Consider the following 12146-nt stretch of genomic DNA (forward strand, 5'->3'; position numbering starts at 1 on the left):
ATTCTTTCCTCATATTTGTCGCCCTCTTCTCAGCATTCTGTCCCCATGTCTGCACACTCTTTATCATTCTTTCCACCTCTGTGCACATTTTCTCATTCTTTTCTCACCTTTATCCAGTCATCAGCACCCTCTACCATTGCTCACTCTTTCCCATTCTTTCCTCACATTTGCCTCTCACATTTGTTAAGTCATCGTCATCCTCCACCACTCACTCCTTCTTATTCTTCTCTCACAGTTGTCCAATCGTCATTACCTCCCGCTCCCCACCTCCAGACACTGTTTCTCATTCTCACATTACATATACGAATACTTGTTACTCTCTCTTCCTCTGTTCTGTCATTCCTTCTACTTCCCGAACACTTCTATACAAGTCTCTTCACCTAGGTTTCTCCACACTTCGTAAGCCTTTCTCTACCTCGACTCATTCCCTATCACTTTCCCTTCATCTATACATTTTTTTTTTAAATATTCTCTCCTTTCAACTCTCCCAGTACCCCAATATTTCTCCTCTCCGTGTATTTCTATGGATTCTTCATCATTCTGTTTTCACCTCTACCAAGTCCTGTATTACCCTCACTCTAAGCACTGTTCCTCAGTATTCAGCTCAAACCAGTATTTATGATTCATTTTCGTACATTCTTTTCATCATTCTGTCTTCGCCTGTTCCAATTATGTATCATTTTCCTCACTATTTGCTTTCACTCATTATTCTCTCTCCTAGTTCCTAATACTCATATACAGTCTGTTCTGTGTGTGTGTGTGTGTGTGTGTGTGTGTGTGTGTACGCGCGCTCGCACTCTTTAATCATCGCCTCTACCTCCCAAACCCCTAAGCAAGCCTCCCCTCACAGCATTCTCTCTCTCTCCAACCTCCTCCTCCTCTTCTAAAGCTCCCGTCAGCATGCAAATATAATACCGCCCATTCCTCCTCCTTGATTCTAACTCTTAGCCACATCACTCCCATGCTTTCCGCACCTATAAATCTATCTTTTTTATCGCTCTCTAAACCCGGCACATCTTGGCGCTCGAGTGCGATTTTGGGGTAAACAGGGAGGGGAGGGTTGAGTAAGAGCGAGTCTCGGGAGATACGGCGGGTGACAAGCTGGGGCCCACCTGATAATTAATGGCGGGTAGGTAAACAAGATCTCAGGGACCTTTAACTCTGGGGCTTACATTTATAAACCTGCCTACGCTTAAGCTGTGTGTAAGACTGATAATATATACGTTCATACAGCTACCAGGCATTAAACAGTCAGATCAGAGTTAGGCCAATATTAAAGTGATAAATACGAAAAACAACACGCACTTGGGTAATAGTCAACTGATATGGTCGCCTGTTTGTTGTTGATATTGGGTGGTTCTCTGTGAATTAAACTGGGGATTGTGGGCTGGTGTGAGTGGCGTCAGCGCTGATAGTTCAGAAAGAGGCAGGAAGGGAGGAAGATAGATGATAACGAGAGGAGAAAGCCGGCAAATGAAGATGAAACAGGCAACACGTGTGGCAGGTGTGAAAACAGAGAGATATGTAATCTGTCGTATTGCACAAAGCATCAAGAACAGGGAAAGAAACGATGACAGATGGAAAGGTATGGAAACTTGCTCATTGCACTAAACAGCAAGAATAAGAGAAGAATGAAACAATGATAGATGGAGAGTAATATAGTTGGAGAGAGATATATATTATAAACATCCTGATTGCACAAAACAGCAAGAACAGAAGGAAAGATATGTAAACCTGCTCATTGCCCAAAGCAGCAAAAAAAGTGGAGAAACGATGACAGGGGGACAGATACGAAAACTTTATAATTGCAGAAAGCAGCAAGAACGGAGGGAAAGATATGCTAACTTGCTTATTGTACAGGACAGCAAATACAGGGGAAGAAACGACCACAGAGGGAGTGAGTACGTAAATTTCCTCACTACAGAAAGCAGAAGAAGCGATGACAGTCCGAGAATAAGGAAGCGTCCAGACATTACTAGTGACTGTTGAAGTAAAATGCAGAAAACGCACACACACACACACACACATGCAGAAAACGCACACACACACACACACACACATGCAGAAAACGCACACACACACACACACACACACACACACACACACACACACACACACACACACACACACACACACACACACACACACACACACACACACACACACACACAAAATCATCCCACCGTGTTATTAGAATACACTAAGACAGTCCGACGATGTTTTGTAGCTTTCCCCTCCGTTTTCTACGTGGCATAGGAAGCTTCGTAACAACTCTTCCATAGCGATTTATTTTACATTGGAGCAATCTCTAGCAAGTTACTGATATCGTTTTAATGCTGACATAGTTTGCATAACACGTACAAGAGAATAATAGCGTGTAATGTGCTCAGTAAAATCGCTAAGGAGAAATGCCAAGAAACCACTTTGAATACGATCTTTCGAGTTTGCTGAGTTCTTTCAATCCTCTGTCTCTTGATACATTTTATTTTTCTTAGTACCAGATGCTTTTGTTTACATGAGGAAAGACTTGCTGGAACGAGGAGGTTAGCTGTGGCCTTCATTAACCTCTAGACACCCAGGCGTCTCCCCTAAAATGAAATAATTTCGTCTGTAACCTAATATTCTAGAATTAGGTGAGAAATGCATCGTCGGACTGGTAGTTAACTCCTTCAGTGCGATTATGTCTTTTTCAGTTTTATTCCTGTTTCTAGATGATAGTATTGATTTTATGAGAGCCCGCTAGTAGTGAGGGAGCCATTGAAGGTTATATCCCAGTTCCTCTTGATCGAAGTCTCTTATGAGGTATTTAATTTTCTCAGAATCATACGAATGAAATAGATTGTCACTGGATTCAAGGAGTTGTCTTCAGTACAGTGACTTACTCTGAACTTCTTTGTTTCTATGATACATTTGTCTTGGTGATATCGACACAGATTGCTTAAATAATATATTTTTTCCGGACAGTATATTGTTTGACTTTTAATTCCAGCAGTTATGAAACTTTTGGACAATATCATAAAGGAGTGCAAAGGAAAGCAGACAGTGACAGACCTATCGTCCTTTCCAGGCTGCTTTTTGTAGGGCAGGCTATAACAAACATAACCAGTCAATGAATCGAAGACAGAGATAGAGAAGAAAGACGACTCTCCCACAGTCTCCTCCAGCCGAAGCCAGCAGGAAATGAGGGAAAAAAAAAAAAAGTGGAAGGATCACCATGCAGTAGAGAAAAACTGTCACTGAAATTTCATAGTAAAGGTTGATTGGAAAACTATATTCTGCACTAACCTAATCTTTAAACGAAAGGTGCTAGTAACTACTTAACGTTGTTTCGCTGTTGCCGGATTCCCTATGATCTGAATGAGAGGAAATAATAGTTAGTCAGATACCTTCATTATTTTCAGCCATGACGTGATTCACTGGATATTTGGAGCTACATATTTATCAAAGCGATTCTTGAATATTATTCCGATACCACAGTTTACTTCATAACTAGGGAGTTTGTTCTGTTTATTTACAACTTTGTTAAGGATGATGTGCATTGTTAATGTGATTAGTAACATTGGCCAATAATTCTATAACCATTGCTTCTTGCGTCATTCTATCAGTCTAATGTGAAGTACTTTTTAACTGCCATATTACCATACTAAAAACAAATATTATATGAGTGTACATAAATCAAATTCCCTCGCAGACCGCGCTTTCTAAGTCAGTTTGACTTAACTCTTCGTAATGTTCCTCGTATGGTTTGTTCCTCAATCGTGGCATCATTTTTGCCACTCTCGTTGCAAAACATTACCATGGGCCTGACCGGGATTTGAACCCGGGACCTCTCGCACCCTAAGCGAGAATCATACCCCTAGACCATCAGGCCGGTACTCATTGGGAGCTTAACTGGGCTCTGAAGAACCTATCACTAGGTTCAAAACTCATGGTTCATTCTCAGGTTATTACGGTAAGGATATGGATCAGTATTAATGTCCACATTTGTACCACGGAATAGTAACGTGGCACATGCAAAAATAAACCGGTAAGGCTGAGGTGTTAGGGAGCCTCTTTAGCTGACTAGAATACGGGTCATGGTCTAACCAGGTGGAACTGTTAAACCATCCGACAAGGGGGTGCTGGAGAGGGACGCCTTCATGTGGTGTCACCGGTAAGACCAGACGGCTCGACTGCCTGGTTATATAAACGTCCCTCAGCTACTTCCCTCTCCTGAAAAAGGATGGTGGTGGACTGGGGGAGGAGGGTTGCTTAGCCTCTAGTCCATTTGATTCACGTTTCAGATGTACACCTGTAGGTCCACAAAACGCCACCACCAACAACAACAACAAGAAGAAGAACAAGAACAACAACAACAACAATACTAACAACAGCAACAAGTTCTTGGGTGGACCTATCCAGTGTTTTTACCGTCGATTCCCTGTCACAGTTTTATTTCTCCAGGAAGAACTAGTGACATGGGAAACTTTACATTCCCCTTACCTCGTCTTTTCTGCAAGAAATAGTGATATAAACCTACAACAATTTTCCTCTCATAACAAAAGACATGGGTAGATTCTTTCCTCTCCATTTCCTACCCGGGAAAAACAAGTCACAGTTACGACGGAGTATTCATCCCATGATTGTGAATCCGGGTCCAGTTAAATCAGAGCAGATAATGGGAGTATACGGGGTGTTCCGTGAAACGTGTGCCAAGCATCATTAGGCTATTTTGTGGGCTAATTTTGAGTTATAATTGCTCTATCAACATGGTTCTGATTCTCAAGAGTTGTAGAGCAACAATTACTGAAGACCTTATGGGTGAGAATGGTGTCCCTCATAAGGCGCCCATGTCATCAGTAATTTGTGGCTCCGCAACGACTAAGCATTGGACTTCTTGTTATATAGCATCTGTTATAAAAGATTCGCCCACGTATCACCTCCTGAAGGCTGGCACACGTTTCATGAGACACTCTGTATATGCGGAATAAATCGCTACGGACGAGGTGTTGCGAAGCCTCCCGTGCAACGCAAAATATGGCCCATACTCTCGTCAGATTGGGGGTTCAGTGTCACCTGTTCCTTACCGGTTTAAGTCTTTCAGGTTAATATATTTTTGTGGGTAAATTATGCGGCTTTTGGCAACATGAAGGTGGTGGAGAGGGGCGCCTTCATGTGGTGGTATTGATTTAACCGACCGGCTCCACTGCCCGGTTACACAAACATCATTCAGTCATCTCTTTATCCCTTCAAGGAGGATGGTGGACTGCAAGAGGAGGGAAACTTACGCCTGCACTCCAGGGGGTTTTCGTCTTAGATGAGTTTGAGGTCACAGCAAGAAGTATGTAAAAGAACCGGATAACACACACACACACACACACACACACACACACACACACACACACACACACACACAATTTAATATGGGTGTTATATCCGAAATAAAATGGTTAAGGAAGCGATACTAGAAGACCTTCTAAGTTATCGAGGTAACGGTGAGTCTGTCCAGTAACTAAATGAACAGATAACACGGAAATCTGTGCTTGAAAAGTAGCCGGGTAGCGGCGTGATTTGTCACCTGGAGGGCCCGGGGGGGGGGGGAGTTCAGTTCCTGGGAGGTGTTGTTGAGAAATGAGTACTGATTTTTGTCGATTTTCTTTCATCTGACGGACCTGGCCCACTCTCAGAGCTTGAATATTTAGATGTGGTTGCGTGGAGTTCGATAAGCCTTTGTTATGTGGGAATGAATTTTCTTCGTAGGTAAATATATTGGTTTTACTTTTACCTGGCCCAGAGTTTCGTCCTTTAGCAGCTTATTTCACATAGCTCAGTGGCAGAGAAAAAAGTACTGTGGCTCTATATCCTTTCCACAATACTTTTTCATGACTAGCATCTTATTCAGGTGTTAAGCTATTGTTTCAACCCAGAATTCAGTGTGGAAAGATGGCAAATTTACGTCATGTTGCAGTAAAAATGCAACAGTATAATCAGCCTTCCAGCATAACTACACTTGGTCAACAACCGAGCTGAAAGGGGTTAGGGATCCTTGTCAGATTAAACGCACTCTGACCCCTTGAATTCAGCGACGTCTTTTCTAGCTTGTTCTTGCTGCTTCCACAAATGTATTCAGCTCAGGAGTCTCTTTCAAGCACAAGGGAGTCAGACGCCGGTATAGTCTTACCTACCGCCTTCAGTACTGGAGACGTTTCCTAGGGTGGATAAAATCGTCTGGAGGTCAGAAGTATACTATTTTAAAAAAGGAAAGAAATATATATGTCATCGAATTGAAAGAATTTAGCGTAATGTGTCAAAGCATCTTCAAACTAACGGATCTTGGTTTTATCTTTTATTTAAGTTTTTCTGGAGGGGACCGCCTTTGCAGAGCTTCATTTGGTTGTAGCAAGAATATTATAGCGGTCGTGAAAATAATGAGAAATTGCTGTAAATTATACACTGGATGGTCTTAGCGTCAGAAAAGGAAACCAGTGAAGCAGATCCAACTACATACAAGATGAAAAGACTAAATTACTGTAAATTATATACTGGAAATTCTCTGCGTAAGAAAAAGAAATCAGCGAAGAAAACCTATCTACTGCTACTTACCGGATGAAAATATTAAGATATTGTTGTAAATTATATACTGGAAAGTGCAAACATAAGAACACAATATCAAGTAAGAACACCTCTGTACCGCTACCGCTACTTACAAAATGGAAATATTAAGAGATTATGGTAAATTGTATATCGGAAGCTCTAAACGCAAGAAAATCAGCAAGTAAAGCCTATCTCCAAGTTGTAAATAATATAAAATTGTTGGAAATTATATGCTGAAAGATCTAAGCGCCAGAAAAAGCAGTCAACGAGGAAAACCTATCTACCAACTACATACAAAATGAATACACATTACGGCTAAGCACTCTGACCCCGACGACGGAGAAACGGAATCGCGAGGCAGGCGGCGGCGTCTACGGAAACACACTTACAACCGCACCTATAAACACCTCTTTCCGGGGTTGAGGGGTGAGGCCGCAACTGCTTGACCCCACACCACCCAAATTGGCGATCAGAGAGAAAAGATGTGAGCGAAGGAAGGCATTATCTCTTGGAGAACCCCTGGGTTAATCTCACCGGGTAGAAAGCTGAGGAAGAAGCGTTTTGTATATCTTTTCCTTCCACTTTTCCGAATTGTCTGTATATTTTCCTCTCCCTCCCTCCTTTCCTTTCCTCCTCCTTCTCCCTGGTGCTGAATAAATGAACCAGGCATTTTTATAATAATTTATCGTGGTTGAGGAGTTCATTGTTCTCTTGATGCCTGTAAATTGGTGGGGTAATGAAAGAAACTCTTCTGTGGCCTCGGCTGTTTGTTGGGTCGAAAGGAAGGGGAGAGAGAGAGTTCCCTGGGGTCACTTGGTGGCAGTTGTAGTAACAGTAATAGTAGTAGTAGTAGTAGTAGCAGAAGCAGCAGTAGTAAGGGTAGTAGTAGTAGTGGTATAATAGTAGTGGTGCTAGTAACAGTAGTAGATGTTGTTGTTGTTGTCGTCCTCAGCACATTTGAGTGTGAACCCAGTGAATTACAGACTAAAATTGCCTTCCTGCAGCCCACCATCCTCCCTCTGTGAGACTGGGAGGAGCTCAGGGACATTTGGTTATAGCCAGGATACTCACCTCATGATTATGTCAGTGTCACCACATGAAGGGGCCCCTCTTCAGCACCCAGTGGGTAGTAAACTGCAGTAAACTTAAGTCTTTTGGTACCATGACGTCTGACTTATTTTTGCTACCATCAGGCAACTTTATTCAGCTTAGGGATGACACCCAGTGGAGAAGAGTACTATGTTCCCTTTTTTTACTTATTTATTTATTTATTTATGCATTTTTTTGCTGTTTTGGACTTAGGTTCATCTGAAGCGTGAACCCTGTGAGCTGCAGGCTGAAATTGCCCTTCTGCTGTAGGTCACCATCCTCCTTTTGGGGAATAGGGAAAGAGCTGAAGGACGCTTATATATCTTAGCAGTGGAGCCACCCAGTTATATCAGTGCCATCACGTGAAGGTGTCCCTCTCCAGCACTGCTACTACTGCCAGTTTCTGAAAAAAGACCTCACGGCGAGGGTACGATTTTTTTTTTTTTTTTACTAGCAACTATCAGGCGATTTTCAATAACTTATGGAATATATGCCGTTGTGAAGGGCTGAGAAACAGTCTCCCGTAACCCTTAGAAAGGGTTTATCTAATGTTTCGATCCGCTAAAGAACTCTCCAGGTTACCCAGAGGGGTGGCCGGTGCTCCCTTAGGTGAACTACGAAAATAATGAGCTAAAGTACAGTTCACATAGGTAGTCCCGTATGCTGTGTATCATGTAGCTTTTATATGTACACTTAAATACAGAAATCCTTTTGCCTCTCCTACCTCTCTATCACAGCTCGATTCATAGATGCCGGAATGTGATGTTATGGACTAAGGTGTATAGGGTGTATATATATCCATTTCCTGATGATGATATGCTCCTTTGTTCCCTGTGTCTCATTCAAGCATCTGACTCCAGCAATGAGAGATGTAGGAATGACAAACGAACGAATTTTTGTATTTGACTGTACAGTTGAGTTCAAAATGTTCTTCTGCACTCTTTACTTGTCGAGGTAACTGCAGCCATCAAGAGGGTTAGAGTTTCGCCTTAAGCGTAGATGAACTGTCCACCGCGAATGTACAGGCTGCAAGTACGGCTACCGTGTAAATATGAAAGTGGACTCCATCCGTGTTTATCCTTACGTTTCAGTACGTTTGCTAGTAGTAATAGTAGCAGCAGCAGCAGTAGTAATAGTGGTAGTAGCAGTAGTAGTAGTAGTAATAGTAGTAGTAGTAGTAGTAGTAGTTACCCTTGGCTCATTTGGACGTTAACCCGTTGAACTACAAGCTAAAGTTGTCGTTTTAATGCACTCCACCATCCACCTTTCAGGGAACAGGGACGTAGCTGAGGGACGTTTGTACAACTAGGAGTTTGAGCCGCCCAGTTATATCGATGCCACCACGTGAAGGCCCCCCCCCCCCCAAAGCATCATATGTCTGGTAATTCTGGGAGACTATATGTATGCAGTCTGACGCCCAGAAATATTACTGCAAATTATGGGATAGAAAATAAATGGCTGTCAATACAAGACATGGTTTACAGCATTTCATATATCCTAGGCTTGTGATTCATAATGCATAGCGCAGCGAGAGTGATCAGTCTTTAATTTTGTTGATTGGAGAGAGAGAGAGAGAGAGAGAGAGAGAGAGAGAGCATCAGTAACCAGGCAACTTCATTACCTGGTTATACAAAAGTCACTCAACAACTTCTCTGTTCCCTGAAAGTAGGATGTTATGTCATAAAGACTTTGTAGTTACTTGTAGAGAAGTATATTTTAGACTTGTGGTCGAGCGGCTTTTATATCTTGTAGTAGTTTCCCCACCAGATGTCATGTAGTGACGGGAGAGGTAAAGAATAGTATGGGACTATTTTTATTTGTCTTGGAAATATTAAACAGGTCTCTCCCATGGGAAGGGTATAAGTCCCGGGTAGCTACCTCCCTGTCTCGCTATCTCTCTCTCTTTCTATTCTAAGGCTAATCTCCGTCTCGACCTCTCTCTAGGGTCGCTTGTCTCCTTCTAAACTCTCTTTCCTAAAATCTGGTGTAGCAGGGGTGTGTCACGTGTGTTCCTCGTGGATCTTTGTTCACGAGAGGACTGCTGACAGCTAACTGCATCATCTCCTTACTGGCCGCTGTCGTCAGCTTTCCTCAGTGTTAAGAGTGTGTAAGCATGTTTAGCACTGCTCGATTCTCGCAGACACAACACCTTCTCATCATTTGACTTCCTGCTTCTATCTGTCTCTCTATCTATCTATTTATCTATCTATCTATATAATATGTAGTCTTTACCACACTGCTCGGTCGCGCGAAAATGGCGTACCATCGACATTTAATAGTTATAACATATTAATACATACCACATACACATTATAATGAACTTATAAGCTAATTAAGTGAAATATATAATATTGTAAAGTAACATAATATTGTATACATATAATATTTATAGTAAATAGTGATTATTCAGTAATATTACATTTTAAATAAGTTGTATACATATTTGAATAAATGCATTAAATCGAGCAGTGCTAAACACCTTCTCATCATTTGACTTCCTGCTTCTATCTGTCTCTCTATCTATCTATTTATCTATCTATCTATATAATATGTAGTCTTTACCACAGTTAGACTGAAGAGCTTTTCTAAGGGCAACGAAATCGTCTGGAGATAGCAAGAGTAACATTATAAATCCTGTCAAACTCTTAAGGTCGTAATTGTAGTGGCTTTATAGATTTCGTAACACTTCTCCTTACCGATTTATTGCTCACATTACACCCTCATATCTTCTTTTATATTACTGATTCAAGCTGTGTAGAAATTAAAATATCAGCGACTTACTAGAGAATGTTAAAGTGTAATATGCAGAGTAAATTTCTTAGTAAGAGTTGCTACCAAACCTCCACTTAAAACCATATCATTACGTGACTAGAGATTGTTAAGGTGCGGTATGCAAAATAAATCGCCAGGGAAGAGGTGCTACGCAACTTCTTATGGGGAGCTCTAAACTTCGATGGATGACGGTCTCAGTACATTCGATAACACACTGAAACGACAATTAGTAACTGTGTGTGTGTGTGTGTGTGTGTGTGTGTGTGTGTGTGTGTGTGTGTGTGTGTGTGTGTGTTTATTCTGCAGTCCATCTCAACAATCACTGGCAGAGTTTTGGGGTTTACTTATTCTTGGACTGTCATCGCTTCTTCCTCTGCTTTTGCTGTTTTGTGCAGTCGCAAGTTTGCACTCTCTCTCTCTCTCTCTCTCTCTCTCTCATCTTTCTTCTCCCATTCTTGCTGTTCTGTGCAATGAACAAGTTTACGTATCTTTCTGTCATCGTTTCTTTCCCTGTTCTTGATGCTTTGTGCAATAAGACAGTTTACATATCTCTCTGTTTTCACACCTGCCACACGTGTTGCCTGTTTCATCTTCATTTGCCGGCTTTCTCCTCTCGTTATCATCTATCTTCCTCCCTTCTTGCCTCCTTCTGTGCAATCAGCGCTGACGCCACTCACACCAGCCCACAATCCCCAGTTAAATTCACAGAGAACCACCCAATATCAACAACAAACAGGCGACCATATCAGTTAACTGTTACCCAAGCGCGTGTTGTTTTTCGTGACTGTCACTTTAATATTGGCCTAACTCTGATCTGACTGTTTAATGCCTGGTAGCTGTATGACGCATATATTATCAGTCTTACACACAGCTTAAGCGTAGGCAGGTTTATAAATGTGAGCCCCAGAGTTAAAGGTCCCTGAGATCTTGTTTACCTACCCGCCATTAATTATCAGGTGGGCCCCAGCTTGTCACCCACCGTATCTCCCGAGTCTCGCTCTTACTCAACCCTCCCCTCCCTGTTTACCCCAAAATCGCACTCGAGCGCCAAGATGTGCCGGGTTTAGAGAGCGATAAAAAAGGTGGATTTATAGGTGCGGAAAGCATGGGAGTGATGTGGCTAAGAGTTAGAATCAAGGAGGAGGAATGGGCGGTATTATATTTGCATGCTGACGGGAGCTTTAGAAGAGGAGGAGGAGGTTGGGGAAACGCTATTGTGGAGTGGAGGCATTTAGGGGTGCTGGGGGGAGTAGGGGCAATGAGAGAGAGAGTGAGTGAGAGAGAGAGAGAGAGAGAGAAGTATACAGACACTCTCGTTATTGATGCATGTCAGATCTTCGTATAAGTAACTTGTTCCCCGTTTATTGAATTTTTACCTCTTATTCATAGCGACACCTGTTTCCCCCCCTCTTTAATCCGGCAATCGAAGACTATTTCCATCAGCTTAGGCAACTGTAACGTGGTGGTAAGATTAAAAACTCTCCGTTAACCCGTTCTGCACATCTTTTTTCTTACTGTAGTTACGAAAGGAGTTTATATACGTCAGGGAGGATTTTGCGTAATGAATGATTTAAGAGTAAGGTAAAGGTGGTTTCTATTGTACTGGAAGAGCTAAGAATGAAATAATAAATTGATGGTTTTTATTGCATTGAAAGAATTTAAAATGGGACAAGAAGGTAATGGTTAGAACGGGGGTGATAATGATGATAATA

The 12146-nt window shown here is 42.0% G+C and overlaps 1 non-coding gene across 1 annotated transcript; it reads right to left on the reverse strand.

Moving 5' to 3' along the window:
* Positions 1-3799: 3799 nt before the first annotated feature.
* TRNAP-AGG (transfer RNA proline (anticodon AGG)) lies at positions 3800-3871 on the reverse strand. The gene has a single exon. It is a non-coding gene; the product is annotated as a tRNA-Pro (tRNA).
* Between the last annotated feature and the right edge of the window lie 8275 nt (positions 3872-12146).

This window comes from Coenobita brevimanus, chromosome 102 (genome assembly GCF_032717465.1).
Source record: "Coenobita brevimanus isolate Jiangsu-jjx chromosome 102, ASM3271746v2, whole genome shotgun sequence".
NCBI lineage: Eukaryota > Metazoa > Arthropoda > Malacostraca > Decapoda > Coenobitidae > Coenobita > Coenobita brevimanus.